We start from the raw sequence: 18719 nt of genomic DNA, 5'->3' as shown, positions 1-18719 counted from the left end.
CCCAACGAAACTCGATTACACCAATAGTGAAGAAAGCTTACGAGCTATATTTCGGATGCAAAATCGGAGACCAAGATAAAGGGTGAGCTTTTCATGTCTGTTGCAGTAGATGCTCGCGATATTTACGAGGGTGGGTACATTGTACCCATCTATCCATTCCCTTCGTTGTTCCCATGGTATGGCGCGAACCTCGAGATCACGTTACTGATTGTTACTTTTGTTTAACTAATGTAACGGGATTTTCAAGAAAATCCAAAAAATCCTACAGTATCCAAATTTACCTTCTGTGATAAGACCAGTGCAACATGATGTTCCAAAGCCACCATTGGAATGGTCTTTGGAAGAGGAAACAGAAACTTCCTCACATGAACCGATATCTTCTCTCGGACATGATCCTGGCTTTCAAGAGTCACGGAAGACACCGCATCTCATCACCCAGGCAGAATTAAATGATTTAGTACGTGATTTGAACCTTGCAAAGAAAGAAGCGGAACTGTTTGGTTCAAGACTGCAAGGGTGGAACCTACTGGAACCAGGGACAAGTATTACATTCAGAAAACGTCAACTTAAATTTTCTTCCTTTTTTTCTATGAATGGGTCCCTGGTATATTGCAACAATATGTCACTGGATTAATGCAGAAGTTAGAAGAAAACTATAAATCAGACGAATAGAGGTTGTTCATCGATGCGTCAAAAGCTAACATGAAGGCGGTCCTTCTGCATAATGGAAATGAGACCTTCAGTGCCAGTTGCTCATGCGAGTAAAATGAAGGAAACATATGAAAACATTGCTTTGATTCTCACAAGTGTTAGCTACGACAAACACCAGTGGAAAAATCTGTGCTGATCTGAAGATACTGGGAATTCTTTTGGGGATGCAATCAGGTTTCACGAAATTTTGTTGTTTCCTCTGTCTATGGGACAGCAGAGCAAAGGTCATGCATTACAAAACTAAACACTGGCCTCCCAAAGAGTGTTACACACTGGAGAAAATAGTGTCACTCACAAACCTCTTGTCGACGCCAACAATGTGTTTTTCCCCCCACTGCACATCAAGTTGGGGTTAATGAAGAACTTTGTGAAATCCATGAACAAAGAAGGAAAAGTGTTTGAGTACTTACGAAGCAAATTTTCTAGTATAAGCGATAAAAGAAGGGATATTTGTTGGCCCTCAAATCCGGGAGGTAATGAACGATTACAATTTTGAAGAACTGTTAAGTGAATGTAAGAAAGCAGCATGGGGTGCGTTCAAGGGTGTGTGTCGCAATTTCCTTGGCAACCATAGGGCTCATAATTACTCTGAACTTGTAGAACGTATGCTGGCAACATACAAAAAAATGGGATGCAATATGTCTCTCAAGATACACTTTCTGTGTTCCCATTTAGACTTTTTCTCCTCTAATCTGGGTGCAGTGAGTGACGAGCAGGACGAGCTCCTTCACCAACAAATCGCAGAAATGGAAAAATGTTATAAAGGCAGATGGTCTCCCAGTTTACTAGCGGATTACTGCTGGAACACAGTATCAGATGTTCAACACGCCTGCTACAAGCGGAAATCATACAGAAATACGTTTTGAAAGTGCGTTACTTTTACTGTTTACTTTAATGTTTACAATTTTACTGCAACTGCAAATTTTAGTGCATGTTATAACTACATCATTTACAATCATATTTGGTATTACTAAAATTCACACTATCACATTAAGGTTTGGAGCAATATGCTATATTTTACCCTTCTTTTAATGTGCTGTGAAAATTTTTCAAAATGGTTTCCGCCAGAAATGGTACGTGATACAGCATTTTTGTTATGATTTTTTAAATCAGCGCACCCGATTTATTAAAGATCACCTATTTTCATTCAGCGGCAAAACAAAAACTTTCAATTTGTTCCTCAGTGTAATATGCCATTGAAAATAAAGAATACCATTGATCTTCATTTTAACAGACCCGTAGCAGGAAACACATTATATTTATGTTCATTGTTGGATGTCCAGTTCTGGATCGGTTCTAGCTGTGTATTGGATATCCAAAATTTGATGTATTTTGGATATCCCTTTTTGGACAAGATCTAGATATGTCTTGGATATCCAAAATTGGACGTGTTTTTTACAAGATCTAAATATGTTTTGGATATCCAGAATTCGATGTGTTTTGGATATTCCGTTTTGGACAAAATTTAGATATGTTTTGAATATCCAGCATTGGATGTGTTTTGCATATCCCTTTTTGAACAAGATATAGATATGTTTTGGATATCCAGAATTGGATGTGTTTCGGATATCCCATTTTGGACAAGATCTAGATATGTTTTGGATATTTGGAATTGGACAATATTTCTAACAGTCAGTTCTATACATGTTTGGGCTATGTATTACATATCTAGAATTGGTCGAGTTTCAAATATCCAGTTCTGGACATTGTGGATATCCAATGGATATCCCTTGGAGATTTGTGCTGTATGGGTAGGCTAGGGTGACTGTAGCATACGCTTGTCCGAGATAAGGCGAGAAGGAAAACATAAATGGTGTTCCTTGACCCTTGTTCCCATTGAAGATTTTCAAGTGGCCGACTGACCCTGCAAAATGATCAACTTTTGATAGGATAATTGACGATTTTGCTTAATTGAAAGTAACAAAGTTAAATTATAATTATTTTCTTTCTAAGATATCAGTCGAATCTTACAAATATTTCGTAAATTAGAAATTACAATTTTGTCCCTACTAAGAACATACTGCACAATTCTTTATTTTAGTTATTATTCTTTTATTCTTGTTTTACTTACAGGCAGGGTTGTTAAAGGTCCAGGGATTGTAAATAAATTCAATCCCGGACTGGGAGAGAAAATAAGCAAATATAAATTAGTTCTAGACAGTGTAGAATCTTTTCATATTTAAAGCATTTCAATTCGGTCCAGGAACCTTCTTTTCCGGATCAATTTAAATTCGGTCCAGGAACCTTTTTTCCAGAATAAATTTTAAATTCGATCCAGGAACCTTTTTTTTTTTCAGGAACAATTAAAATTCGGTCCAGGAACCTTTTTTCAATTTAACAATACGCAACTTGAACCGAATGTAAATTGTGCGAGAAAAATGATTCCGGTCCTGCAGCTGAACCCAATACAACCCATTAATTTTTTTAGGTTCCTGGACCGTTAACAACCTTGCTTGTAGGTTTATATTCTCGAAACACACTGCTGGAGTTTTCTGATTCCAAAATAAATAGTAAGAGCACGTTCTTAATTACGATCTTCAGACACATAAAATGTCGAATCTTGTTAGTGTGGTCGGAGGGCACCAAACCACAATCCTGCCTAGGGTATCAAAATATCTAGCTACCTGGCTGACCACAACATCCATAGCGGAAATATGAACAAAGCTAGTTTAAGACAGGCTAATGTAACAACATAGAAACATAAGTCACGGTCGTAGTCAACTATGTAGTGAAATGAAAAAAAAATCATCCCTGCTTTTAAAAACACTTTTTGAATCCTTGCAATACAACCAATACTGTTACAAAATTCAGTTATTAACAAAAAGTTAGATACGTTGTGCAGGTGACAACAACCAGAAAGAAGCTGCTGCTAATTGTTCAATTTGTGTGCGTTAGGTAAAGACAATGTTCTCTATGCAATGTCAAGTTTTGTTATTTCAAAAGGAAATAGCATGTACAAGATCATGTGTTCACTTTCATGCAATCATCAAATCAATTTCTTGGACTGCTTCACTTTTCTGAAAATGTTTCGTTGCTTTGTTTTCCCTCTATCACATGTGTTCATTTACATAATACAAGATAACCAAAACAGTTCTTGACGTCCCATTAACCATACACTCACAGAGAGTAAACGAAATGACGCGCGTGCCTGCCAAGCGATCGGGAGCTATTCTGACCATCAACTGTCATTCATACAGTCACGTTGCGCACACACAGCAGTCATAACTCGTCCAGTGTCGAAGAGAAATGGAGGTATCGAAGCAGCTTGTTCGCGTGTGTTTGTTGTATGACTTTAAAGTGGGCCTATCAGCTGCCGCATCAAGTCGCCGCATTTGCCAGGCATTTGGGGAGAATGCCGTGAACGAACGCACTGCCAGGCATTGGTTCCAGAAATTCAATTGGGGAGATGTGAGCCTTTTGGATGAATCTCGCAGTTGACGACCACATGTGTTGGATGACGAGACCCTGAAAGCAGCCATCGAGGTGGACAGTGGTCTAACGTGTGATAAACTTGCAGAAAGGTTCCATGTTTCCGCTGAAACAGCCAGACTGCACCTGCATGGAACAGTAAGTGCCCCACACATTGTTGGCAGCCGACAAGGAACAACGAGTGACCTGAACACACCCATGTTTGATCGCTTGCTCACTTGTGACGAAAAGTCACAAGTCTATGACACTCCCAAGCGTACCAGACATTGGTTGTCTTCGCCACGTGACCCTGTTCCTCACACCTGAAGACCACCTCTGCACCCACGAAAGGTTATGCTCTCTGTATGGTGGAATTGTGGGCAAGTGGTTCATTACGAGCTCCTTCCACCTGGTCAGACCATCACTGCTGACCTCTACGCTCAGCAGTTGCGAAGTCTGCACAGTGCATTGCGGCAGAAGGAGCCGGCATTGGTGAATCGCATGGGTTTGCTGTTCCTGCACGACAATGCCAAGCCACATGTGGCAAAGAGGACCCGGGAGACCCTTCAGCAACTTGGCTGGGAGACACTGTGCAATCCACCATATTCACCGGACCTTGCACCAACAGATTACCACCTGTTTCATTCCCTCGACAACCACCTCCGTGGGAGATCCTTCGCAAATGAGGGAGACCTGCGGAACGCACTCACTGACTTCTATGCATCCAAGCCCGCCGAGTTTTATCACCAGGGTAGTGCAGCTGCAGGAACGTTGGCAAAAGTTGTTGGATGACGATGGAGATTACTTCGAAACCTAATGGTACGTACTGTCCACTGTATTGCTCTTTGTTTATCACTGCTCTAGAACGGCAAGAACTTTTTAGGTTACCTTGTACGTAAACCTCCTCCCGCCTGCCCCAGATGTTGCTATGTCAGCAACTTCGTCTTCGTTAAAATCGCCTTCTGCCGCACAACGAACTACAGTAAGACCTCGTTATTCCGGCCCCCGATAAGCCGAACAGGAAAAAAAAAACAGAATGCGATGTTTAAAATGTGGCTAGAAGTCAATAAGAGAACTTCCCAAAGAAAAGGCAGTCAACCACTGATGAAATTCTGTTTCCCGCATACTTTGTACTGCACTGCAGTACATGTATAGTGTATTTAGGCCTATGGCCTTTAAATACACCATAATAGATGTGTTTTGTTGCTATAAACGGAGTTTTAATGCACTTTCTACTGTTCTTAGGTTATTTCAGTTAATCCGGTCAACTTATCCCCCACATTAGTCCGAATTAAGGAGGTTTTACTGTATTTCTTCACGAAGTTTCGACTTCTTCGTAACAATCTTGGAAAAAAGTCTGAAGTGGTACATTACCGTAGAAGTATGTAATAACAACAAAAAAAAAAAAAAATACCCGTCAACATGCAACTTTTGATAAATAATTTCCCGAGCACAACCTGATGACATTTTTAAAGCAATTCATTTTTTATTCAAGTGCGACTTGAAGAAATGAAGATGAATAAGTAAGTGGAAAATAAAAGCTTTTCTTATCAACAGTGCTTAAAAAGATAAAACAACTCACACGGAGCAGCCGAGTAGCAAGATATTTTCGTGTCCTAGGCAGGAGTGTGAATTGCTCCGCCAATCGAACACCGACATATCATGTGCGTCGATATTTCCTTCTTATGGTTTGTGATATTTAAATCATGCAAATTTTTAAATGAGGATACGAAGGAATAATTGGTCATATTTAAAGTTTCGTAAACTTAGTTTGCATTTCTGATTTTAAAAAGTTTTGGATATTTAGGAATATTTCATTTGTGTCTTAGTGCCTGAAGAACATCTTTAAAAGTTCAGTAAAACCTCCTTAATCCGGACAAATGGGGATAAGTTGACCGATTTAATGAAACTCCGAATTAACTTAAATAACCTAAAAGAACAGTAGAAAGTGCATTAAAACTCCGTTTATAGCAACAAAACACGTTCATTATAGTGTATTTAAAGGGTACAGGCCTAAATACACTATACAGTACAGTGAAATGTAAAGCAATACGACAATGCAGTGCTTAAACCTTGCATTCTGCATTCTTGCATTTTCCTATTAGCTGTCCGGATTAACGACTTTTACTGTACTATTAATACTAGTTTGGGAAACAGAAAATTCCAGCAGTGTCTTACCAGAATATAAGTCTAAAGGTAAAAAAGAAACAAGTTAATAATAATGATTAAAATCGATAATACGGTGTGCAGTATGTTCTCAATAATAAAAAAAATTGTAACTTAAAATTATTAAACTCTGCTTGTAAAGAAACCGTTAAAAATTATGTACGTATTACACATTATTCTAAGTAAAATTGTGGCATTTATATCTACGTGATGGTCTCCCAAAGGAAGTATCTAGTAGTCACTTCATCATTTGAAAATATTCAATAGGAACAAGTGTTGAATAACACCTTGTATGTAATCTTTTCCGGTTACGTCAAATTGTAAAGTGTAAATTTCTCCGTCGCATACGCAGTGCGGCAATTTGAAATCGAGACTAATTTTTTTCTCGGTAGATGGAGCCACTGTGGAAGCCTTCTGTGGTGTGAACAAGTGAGGTGTATCTCACGAACAATTAGTGTAGAGCTTGTTGACCTTGAGTGACATTGCCACATGTGGCATTGTTGAGTGTGGGCACGTGTCGTGAAAGTTCGTCGTGATATCAACATGGAACAAAGAGCAAGCAAGCATCATGTTTTGTGCGCACCTGGGTAAAGCTGCTATGGAATCAATTCACATGTGTACTTTGACTTTGTTGTCTTCTTCTTAATTCTTTGAACGACACGCTATGGTTCCGGCCCGTAGTTTACTCCTCGCTAAGGGCCTGGCTGTAGGCACATGTCGAAAACCACAAACAGGTCACCTGACTAAAACAAAGAATCAAACAGTTATTTTCAACAGTGCTGATGATAAACTACAACAGCTGATATTTGTAGGAAAATAACTCCGGCTTTCCGCTTAGTGGTCAGCACACAGCGCTGGGATGGCAGGAATCTCGTCCGGGCATGGGTGATCTTTGTGAGTGACCATTCATTAATTTCATCATATTATCACTCATCCTCGTCTTCGCGATTAGCCAAAAGTGGCAGAAAAGCGAAGTTCATAAAAATAAATCAAATCAATCAATCAATACCGACCGGCTTTCGTTTCAGATTAGAATCGAAGGCTTTCCTGCATATATTAATGGCGGTCATTCAATACCTAAGATTCTGCACTTAATATAACAACATGACGTAACATGACACTGCAAGAGTTGCTAGTGATATGGTTGAAAAATAGGTATTAAAAAAGGGAGGCGGAAGAAAATTGAGAGGTGTGCAATAACCCCTTTGCAATCCCTGACGCCATCCTGATTCCCGACGTCCTTGAAAACAACAGAACGTTAAATTGGCCCTTACAAAAACAGCGCCATTTTTTTTCTTGCGCAGGCAGGTCCCAGGAAAGTTGATTTCAGCACACGTTAATTACATCCGTGGCGGAAACACGCGTCACTCGGGAAGGAGGGGGACGAAACGCATTTGGTTGTCGTATTACGAACGGTTGACCAAAACGTAGCCATTGTACGTGCACGTGTGGTTTCGCGCCGTATTAAACTTGTTGCAACACGGGGTTATAATCGGATGTTCCCTGACCAATGGTGCAGCGGTGTCGAAATCCGGGAGAGAACTTGTAATCGATGTTGGACAAGGAACGTCCAGTTCCCTTTCTGCCGGGAAGGGATGGGAACTGAGTGTCTGGCAGTTGACTGGTGGTTCGTTCGTACCTGGTAGATGCATAAATAGTTATGTACATGTTACATTCAATGGGACTTAAACGCCAAGCACTTCTGTCTTTCTCAACAGTAGTCGAATTGAAAACTAGAGGGCGAAGAAGTTGCATAGCTTATATTTCCATAGTTTCGATATTTTGGCAGTAACAACTCATTCTACTGAAGTTATAGTAGCAAATGAGTGAAAATGACCTTTCAATTACTCTTCTCATGTTCGGAGAGTTTCTCCTGTCTCTGTCTTAACGTAATTTTAATAAATATCCCATAAATATTTCTGTATTTATAGGTTATTATAACCCTCAAGGATCACATTACTGAACTTTAATGTGGGACATCTGTTTTGATTTTGAAGTGTTAACTGTTTTGCTATTTTCAATATATGACGCATTTCATGTGAGTTGAGTTGGTGTTTTAAGCCCACTTTATTCACAGTACGGCTAATCGGGACTGGACCTACAGTTTATAGTGGGATCCGAACCACTTGTGTCTCCACCCGGTATCGATTACAAAGCGACGACGCTACTACCACTGCGCCATCGGGGAGGCCCTCATTTCACGTGACTTTATATCGTTATAGAAGACTAATATAAAGCTGTTTTCATTTGTTATTGTCTAGTTAAATAAACGTAACGTAACTTATCCAAAGAGGAAGAAAATCAGTGAAAAATTGAAACAATGGCTTTTTTATGTCTTTTAATTCGACCCTCCTAAAATTTCTTCATTCTTTTATGTTGTCAGAACAGGAAATCAAAGTAAAATGTAATATTTTGTTGAAGTTGAGGACAACGTAAGAAAAAACAGATGTAATTACTGTGGTACGTGTCTCAAACTGTTCGCCGAAATTAGAATTCACTATAGCTACTGAACGCAACTGCAACTGGCGGCTGGGAAACAGAGAATCAGCGATCAGTTGAATTTTCTTCGACTCAGATCGGGAATTTTCGAGTCACAAGGTACCGAACGTTGTTCGCGGGACGAAACAAATGAGCGTTAGGTCCACTACATGTTGCCAACGTACTATAAAGCGGGAAAGAGTCTTCTCGGGCAACGATATTGCCAGCACCAGAAAACAGCGGGGTGTTAATAGTACAATTGCACACGTGATCCTACACGAGGGAGTTTCACATGCAAACACTCTACAAACACGCAAATAAACAACTGGCAAAAACAGAAGTACGCTTGGCAACGTTGCTTCGGGAGAGCGATGTGAACCCTTCAGATTTTACTTCGCAACTGAGTTTATTGACACCCATCGAGCCACACACATCACCGAAGTAGACGTTCAGTATAAGATTTGAACAAAGGCAAGACCTCGTGACCTTTGACAGCGTGTAGCCAGCAACTCAACTGAAAGGAAGAAGTGTTCGCTTGCTATGTGCCCTTCTGTCGCAAACCAACACATGTTATAGAAGTAACCGGATAAAGACAAGATAAAACAGGACAGATAAAGTCTGCCAAAATCAGGTACAAGAATGCGTAACTTACCAGTATCGGGAACAGAAATGCAGGTACCAGCTTCCGAGACCGAAATTTGGATACACAGATGCAAAACCAAAAATCAGGTACCCGGATGAGAAACTGAAAATCGGTTTCCCGAATCCGGAACTGAATAACATACCCGGATTCATTACACAGGTCTACAAAAAAATATAAGATTTTTGATCGACGTATAATATTTTGGTTGTGCTGAATCCAAAATGAACAACAGTTTTGCCAAGTTGACTCTAGTTCTTGAGATGCTTGATGTCCCTCGATTTTAAGTTTATCTCAATGAGAGCTGTAGGTGTTGACATGAAATAGAGCATCCCTTTTATTTTTTAAAAAAGGTAAAGTGTTCCCCTGTGCTTAGCACCACTCCATGAAGGCGTATAGGGGGTATATATATCACTTACTTTGTAAAGGAAGCATATCTTGCAGATTGAAGTAGTTTGTTGAGTCTTGGATAAAAATGGCGAGTGTTTCATTACGTCCATAGATTCTTTCAGGGACTGACTATTGAGAAACTAAAAACAGGGATCTTTGATGGGCCTCAAACTCGTAAACTCATTAATGATTCACATTTTAAGAATGATATTGAAGCTTCTACATGATTCAGTTTTGTCTGAGTCGGATAACACAAACACGAAAACTATGAAGAATTGGTGCAAAACTTGCTCACAAACTTCAACTATTTTGTAATTTATATGAGCATTAAGAAAATTTTTCTCCAAATCCACTTTGACAGTTTTCCAGATAATCTTAGTGATTTTAATGGAAAACAAGGGGAGAGGTTGCACCAAGATATAAAGGAGATGATGGAGGAAATATTTCGAGCAGATGGGACAGATACAAGATAACAGATCAGTGGTGGCGATGTGGAGAACATTTTCCACCCACTTTTTGCCTCCGCACTATGGTCTCTTAATGATAAGCCATATCTACTAAGGGAGACTAAACTGTCCTTACAACTGCCCCCTCCCACTCCCTATTTTGGTACCCAATCGTCGCTGCTGTGGCAGACGTTTGCTGGGATCTTCAACGTGATTGTTCCGACACCCTACACATAAGACAATCTCAGAAACAACGTTTTTCTCATCATTACGAGTGATTAACAATGAGATTTCATGCTATTTTATGTTTTTAAGGGACACCCATTACTCAAAAACTAGAGCCCATTTAGAAAAACTGATATCATATTCGAAATCACAATGACAAAGACACCCTAAAATGACTTTAATTTCGCTGGCAATGTCTGTTTACCAGCTTTATTGTCCGGGACCCAGGATCTTGCCATCCTTAGTTTCCAATACTTGGCAACATTGAAATACAAGGATATATTCATTTATGAAATTACCCATTAACCAAAGGGAAGAAATACCTTTCATCATCCATTATTTAATTGCCTTTTCAAAAAGCTAGCCGTACCATCCGTCAATGACATGTTATACACGACACTTCGTAACGAACTTTCAAAAACAAGGGTAACTTGGGTATAAAGGGTATTCAAATGTGATCCTCCCTGCCACGTAGTACACCGTCGAAATTGTATTCTTACCGGCAAGCCAGGCAATGTCGTCTGTCTTTACAGGAAGTATAGTCTTCTGAGGGAATTTTATTATCGTGTCGTTATTCATACCGCATATATTATCATGTTTTATCACAAGCAAGACACTTTAGGCCTTAGATGTGCATTGTGTTGATCTGTGTATTATCGAATAAAAAATGAATTTTTTAACAAATATTTTGTTACTAGACGCCTGTTCAACATCATAGTTTTCGTTTAGAGGCTTGGCCTTACATAGCAAATAGCCGCTTTTGTGAGAACCCATTAACCAATTCAACCAATCAAGATGAGTAACCTTTCACGTGGGAGTAGTATGCCACCAACAGTCGTTTAAAAAAAAAATCCTTTCAATTGCCATGCCACGAGAGAAAATGTCGCTTTTCGGGTGAAAGTTCCCCATTTAGGATGATCAAGGAATGCGTATGACGGATAACTAAATATCCAGTATTAAACTCGGGTAAAATTATCGGATGGGGGGGATCGTTTATAATTAATGTAATATTCGTAGCATTTACAATTCTAATAGCCTAATAAATAAACAAGACATAACTGAATGTGAACTTTTCATTAATGGTAAAAGGAAAATTAATATAAACTATACGTATATTTTTACACATGTATATTTGAAAGAATATTATGCTACCTAGATTTAAAATGCAGACACTGGACAATAAATAGATGAGTTTTATATTCGTGAAAGTGATAAAGTAATTACTGTAGAATGCGACACCTGGTGAGCGTAAAGGAAATTACGGAATCTTTACGCGAAGAATTCTTCCATGTATAGGTATGAAGTGTTATTTTCTTCTTGCATGTTTTCATGGCTTGAATTCTAAAAGACAAATAAGTATTGTCAGACACTCATGAATGAAGTGAAATTTCTTACGCAACACAATGGGATTGGAGATGTATTCCGAATATCTCATTTTCTTTGGGAGCGGTGATATCGCAAACTGTAAATATGGAAATTCGAAGGAAAAGAAAGATTGTGCTGGTCGAGGAACTTGCAGCGAAGCATCTAGCGCTCGAATAAACTCCAGAAACCCAGAAATGATCTCATCTTTGTGATTAGTGCTGCAGATACCACGAAGACGAATCATCTCTTTCTTTGCCAGATATCGGCCGACTTCCGACTGTTGAAGTGATATACGCCGACTTGAACCCTTGCCAATGGCAAGATGAATTTTGATAATTTTTCATAACCTTCACCGGAAAGCTGAAAAATCTCTAGAATTCTATTATCGGTTTGGGATATGAAGGAAAGGAAATTCATTTCCGAAAATTCGAGAACAATATAGGAAGAAAATATTTACTGACTGGAACATTCTTTTATTACCTCATTTGTATTAAAAAAAAACAATAAATAAGATGCTCTTGTTTGAGTTTTCAAAGAAAGTACCTTCGGTCTCCAAGCGAATAAGAATAATAGAAATACCAACCTCCGTTGCAGAGTCGTTAGCACAGCACGCAACGAGGCCAGGGGTCTTGACCATGAGCGATCTTTGTACCTGTTCCTTCATCAATTTTATCATGTCATCACTTATCATTATCTTCGTGATTAGGCAAAAGTTACAGCATAACAACAAAATAATAAATAAATAACACCGAATATCAAATCAACATTTTAAAAATGACAGAATTAATTTTGTATCAAGATAATCGGCGACGTTAAGGGGCAAGGAAGAGACTTGCCCCGCCGAAAAAAATCCTTGGTTGGCTCACTTACAGTTCCAAACAACAAGTATAAATTGAAAGTTTCGATTAATCATTCTAAATATAATAATAATAGTAATTTATGTTCAATAGGCTTGTTCCTTTCAAATGTGTTTTATGTTAAAACGTCTTGACGGAAAACTACGCCAAGTGTCTCGTTGCCGAAATGAAGGAAACCAAATTAAACTTTTCCGTGTCATTAAGGACAATTGAAAGAAATACGCTCTACATTTGTTTTACACATTGGTATAGTTTTCCATGTTTGCCATAAGTGAAATATAATAACAGTATTCTGTTATTTAGTTTTCACAATTGCAACCAGTAATTCCAGACAGTAAACTAATGCATAAGTCACGTATGCTCGACTGTGCCAACCGTTGTGTTTCGAAGTTTCAAGAACAAAAACGAAGCTTAATCAAGATAAGAAACCCCCGGCAAATTCACGAACTACAGTGCACAGTCATTTTTTTTGTCATCTCCCTTTCCCTTTGCTCGTGCCTTTTGACAGCGCTCCACAATTTCGACACGGGAACAATGAGCTGATTGCATTGCCCAGGCACCCTCCTCTCGCTTACTGTCGACTACAGAGCCATAGGAACATTCTTACCTTGATCAAGCTGTAGTGGACTGACATATCTAGTATGTAGTAACTTGTACCCAAAAATTGATTTAATTAGTTCGCCTGCCTATGAAAGACAGCAATCGGTATTACATCACTATCATTAATTCTGAGAGACACTCAAGCTGAAGAGAAAATATGTACTGGGCGTACAGTTTCTAGATTGTTTCTCTACGAAAGTCAAACAATCGACATTGTTACCGACGCTACTTTTCAGACACTATTCAATAATCAAATATGTAATTTAGACCTGGGCATGGGTTTTCTCTGTGAGTCTCCCTTCATCATATCATCACTCATCCTCATTTTCGCGATTTAGCAGAAGTTGCATAGAAATGCGTAGTAAAATAAACTAAATCAAACAATCAAATTTATTAACATAAATTAGCTTCCTCTCATGACGATGAAGTGAATGTATTAGGATTATATAAAATTGAAATTCACAAAGGAATGCCCAAAGCAGACCACACACTAGAAACTGGAATCTTCAGTGGTGAGTTGTGATTTAATAACTTTATTTGTTCAGACACTTAGTCGGCTGTGGACCTTTAATGTGTCGTATATTTCTATTTCAGCATCTGTTGTCCCGATAGTTAATACCATACTAATAGATGGCACTCATAGATAGAATAATTTTAAACTGGAATTTAAAGGAAATAGGCAAAACCTTATTTCAGGTTTTAGTAAAGGTATTTGAATATTTTCGAAAGTAACCTTCTTTCGTTGCTAAAGAGTTATCTAGTAAGTTGAATGTAAATTAAACATAACTAGAAATACTGTTAAAAAATGATGAATCTTATTTGAGAATAGTACAGGGTAAGTTTAATTCCAAATAACTCCTACTTGTTTCAGCAATTTACCACTAGCATTATCGAAGTAGTATATCTTCGAATAGCTTTTTTTGATATTTAGTAATCAATGTTTAAATAAGAGGGCACGTGGCGTGGCAAGAGTCTGGTTTTGATGCCCTCCTTCTTGTTCATCATTTCGTGCTTCCAATGACATTTCACAAAACATTCAATATGTGAAGATATAATATGCTGCTGCGTTCCGTTCTAATTTTATCTATACTGTTATGTTTGGCGTAGTTAACCAGCTGGTGAAAATATCGAGTGAAACTGTTGGCTCCTAAGATTGTCGGTTTTTGATTTGGTTTATTTTACTTCCCTTTTGTCCAACTTTTGGTTATGATAAAATTGATGAATGGACACTCACAAACATCCATGCCCAGAATGGGATTCAAACCCGGGTCCCCTGGCGTGATAACCACTACGCCACGGAGATCGGCTTAAGGTTATTGGTTGTCGTACAGATGCAGCGAAACCATTATGATTAGTAACCCTTGCAAAGTAAGTGTGTTACACTTACAGTTACTTGATTCAAAAGCAAGTGAATTACAGTTCATCATTAAAGAAAGTAACTCCTTACAGTCAGGGCCGGATTAAGACGAAATTGGGCCTGATGCACTTACATACTATGATTAATATATATATTTTCTTTGTTTTTCTATTTTAATGATTTTCTTGTTTCTTGTTTTTTATTATTATTATTTTTGTGATTATGATAATAATATGTCTCTTTTTCACCTGGGCCTATTTCAGGAATGGGCCTAATGCTGCAGCATCAACAGCACCCACCTTCATCCGTCTCTGCGTACAGTTACTGACAGTTGAAAAGTAAGTTTAAGTTTCTTCTATAGGAACTGTTTTTGCAGACATGATCAGGCCCTAATTAGGATTTATATTTCTGCTCTTTTTACCATATTTGTATTTTTATTATAGCAAATGAAATATAATAGAGCACGACGTCAGTTATGCTTGAATGATATTAATTCGAATATATTCCTATATTCAGAAAATTATCATTCAGTTTAGCGTACCAATTTATTGTTAGTTTCCTTTGAATTGAATAAAATTTTATGGATTGCTATATTAAATAATAATTGTTTTATTTCCAATCTTTATGTGGCGACACCTATTGCACAAGAAAACATTTCACCTATTTCTCGCTACAGCAGATTCTTCGACAGAAAGTGTCTTCCTAGATGAAAGGAAACCATGTCGTCAGTCTATTGTTAACGCTATTCCTTAGTTCGCTTAGTAATTGGACTACCACTTCGTGGTCTTATTCTTAAAGACATACACACTTAAGCTGCGATTCCACTCACGTAGTATGTCAGTCTTCCCCGCGCCCCGCTTGTTGAAATTGTTTGTTTTGTAACTGGACAGCGCAAAGAAAGGGGTACAAGATCTGAATTCCTAAACGTCGGGCTTCTCTTGTTAACGGTTTCGCTCGTACTGCTTCGATACAAGCTTCAATGTATTCCCAGCATAGGTGGTATAATTTATTCGTCTTGCTACAGAAGGTAGGTAATACAGGGTGTTCAAAAAGTCCCGGTACAATCACAAAAACATAGCTCTGAAACTACATGCAATAGGACAATGCTGTTGATTGCAAAATGTTGAGAATGCTGATAAACATTTTAAAATAATTTTCTCCAGAGACCATTCGATGTTAAGAGTTTTCAAATTTCCATTTCAGTTTTCCATTCACACAATATTAAGTAGTTAGATAATAACGAAAAAATACAATAAAAAAATAATAGTTTTGCGGGTTAAGTGGTAGAGCAGCCACAGGCTGAACTTCTACCACGAGGACTTCACCAACTTATCTGACAAAAACTGTGTTGATCTTTTAGTTTCTAATACACATCGCTGTTCGTGCGATAAATTATACAATTCAGTGGCCATGAAGAAGCAGTATATTTGAGATTGGTAAAGTTACGTCAGTCAATATTGCGTATTGTAGCATCACACAGCACGAGTTGCATGAGCGCGAAGAGCGAAGAACCGGGTAGGAATTCTGCCGCTGTGGTCTGCTTCAGAAGGCAGGAAGGGTCACATGAACAAATCACGGTAGACCTCTCGTACGCTGGCGTAAGAGAGCCTATTTACGCGCGTGCTGTAGAAATGGAAGCTTTCCCTCCATAAAGGCAGCAAGGAATATAGGAGTCCTGTACGCCGAACCTGCTCGGCGTCCGGCCGGGAAAGGCATTGAAAAGAGATGCTAGAACGAGTGTTGAGAGTGGAGCGTTGCAAGCGGATCGCGAAAAATAGCCATTATAATGCCATGAAGGTCAAACATATATGAAATTAGTCACGTTTTACTTTATAATCACAGCATTTAAGCATTTTTGAAATTTTAAATCTGGGAACGCCGGGCGTACGGACGTACTATAACGCTACGCCACTGCAAATGACACCATAAACAAAGGGGAAGCAATAACTCAGCATTCTTTCTATTCCATTCCTTTGCATGTGCTGCCCTCCAGTGGCAGTAGTTTTGTAAGCACTTTTAACCCCTTGTAATAACAGTAAACGTTTCTCAGCTGTTTTAAAATATATTTCAAATTATTTATCGTCATGTATGATTTTTGCAATTTAGAAGTTGGATTCAGTGTTTTTACGTTTCTCTTATTTACGGTAAAAAATACTGTACAGTAAAACCTTGTTAATCCGGACAGGCAAAAGACAAAAAAGAAAAAAATCAGAACGCAAGGTTTTAAATGTGGCCAGAAGTCAACAATCGCATTCGTCATATTGCTCCGTAATGGCTAAGAATACGTACATCCAACGTCTATGGGAGAACGTATGTATGTACTGCATTGTCGTTATTGCATTACCTTTTACTGTACTGCGCTATAGTGTATTTAGGCCTATGAACTTTAAATACACCGTAATAAATGTGTTTTTTTGCTATAAACTGAGTTTTAATACACTTTCTACTGTTCTTTTAGGTTATTTTAGATAATCCGGACTTTCGTTAAACCGGTCAACTTATCCCCCCATTAGTCCGGATTAACGAGGTTTTACTGTATTGTGAACCATCAATATATTTTAGAGAAGGCTCATTTCAACAAGGTCCTCAACCTTACATTTTTCAAATTCATTTGAAATTTGGTATACTGGAAGGCCCATCTGAGGTTGGTAAATATCCAAAGTTGTAGATCCATATCTTTTGTATTTCCGAAATTACAGTGGTGCAAACTGGGCGATTTTGACCATAGTAGTACAGTTTAGAGAGTTCTGCAACATCAAGTGAGGAGCTGAAGTGAGGAGCAGTGTTGCCAACTCCTCACTCGAAAAAATCACCAAGGTTTTTGTTTTTGGGTATAACCTAACCTAAAGCAAGGAGCTGGCAACCTTGCTTGAGGTATTTTCTCGCAGTGTTGCCAACTCCTCACTCGAAAAAATCACCAAGGTTTTTTTTTCTTGGTCTAACCTAACCTAAAGCAAGGAGCTGGCAACCTTGCTTGAGGCTTGCCTTACAGTGCATAAAGCAAGGTTGCCAACCCACTGGTATTTTTGCCATAGCCTTTTACAAGAAAAAAAAGAGAGAGGGAAGAGTTAAACAACCGACAGCTTACCCACAGCTTTTTTTGCTCTAACCTAACCTAAAGCAAGGAGCTGGCAACTTTGCTTGTGCAATCAACCCGGTTGACCGCCCTCAAGTGGAGATCAGCGTTGCCAACTCCTCACTCGAAAAAAAATCACCAAGGTTTTTTTTTGGTCTAACCTAACCTAAAGCAAGGAGCTGGCAACTTTGCTTGTGCAATCAACCCGGTTGACCGCCCTCAAGTGGAGATCAGCGTTGCCAACTCCTCACTCAAAAAAAAATCACCAAGGTTTTTTTTGGTCTAACCTAGCCTAAAGCAAGGAGCTGGCAACTTTGCTTGTGCAATCAACCCGGTTGACCGCCCTCAAGTGGAGATCAGCGTTGCCAACTCCTCACTCAAAAAAAAAATCACCAAGGTTTTTTTTTGGTCTAACCTAGCCTAAAGCAAGGAGCTGGCAACTTTGCTTGAGGCTTGCCTTACAGCGCATAAAGCAATTTTTGCCAACCTACATATACTAAACAAGGAGAGCCGGCACTGCTGTAAAAGAGAGAGAGATGGGTGGATGGCAACGCAGTATGTGTGTGCGTGTGTGTGTATAATATGTAGCATTATTAACTAGAGTGTGTTGGCAATTTACTTACAACTAAAAAAAAAATAGAAATGCCAACGTTGGTGTAAGATGAAGAGAGAGAGAGAAAAACTTATAGCTGGGAACAGTAATGAGCGAATGCGCCATATCGTAATTTTCCAACTCCGTATATCGCGATCTTTGTAAACCTCTCTCTCTCGGGGGGGAACGACGTGCCACACACACACACACGCACACACACACACGCACGCACACGCGCGCGCGCTTATGTATTGTAACGCAAACAAACAAACAAAATAATAATTGTTGTTTTTAGGATACCTGGCCCCTATAACCTCGCCAGGGTGCGTGGTGCCCAACCAAAAATGTAAAAGTTTTCTAACGGCTGCGGTTATAGATTACCGCACCTCTGTAGAGTTTCACGTGTTT

The sequence above is a fragment of the Lepisma saccharinum genome, chromosome 1 (assembly GCF_977018435.1).
Source record: "Lepisma saccharinum chromosome 1, izLepSacc3.1, whole genome shotgun sequence".
NCBI lineage: Eukaryota > Metazoa > Arthropoda > Insecta > Zygentoma > Lepismatidae > Lepisma > Lepisma saccharinum.
The sequence above is the reverse complement of the archived record's forward strand: the minus strand, read 5'-3'. Positions refer to the sequence as shown.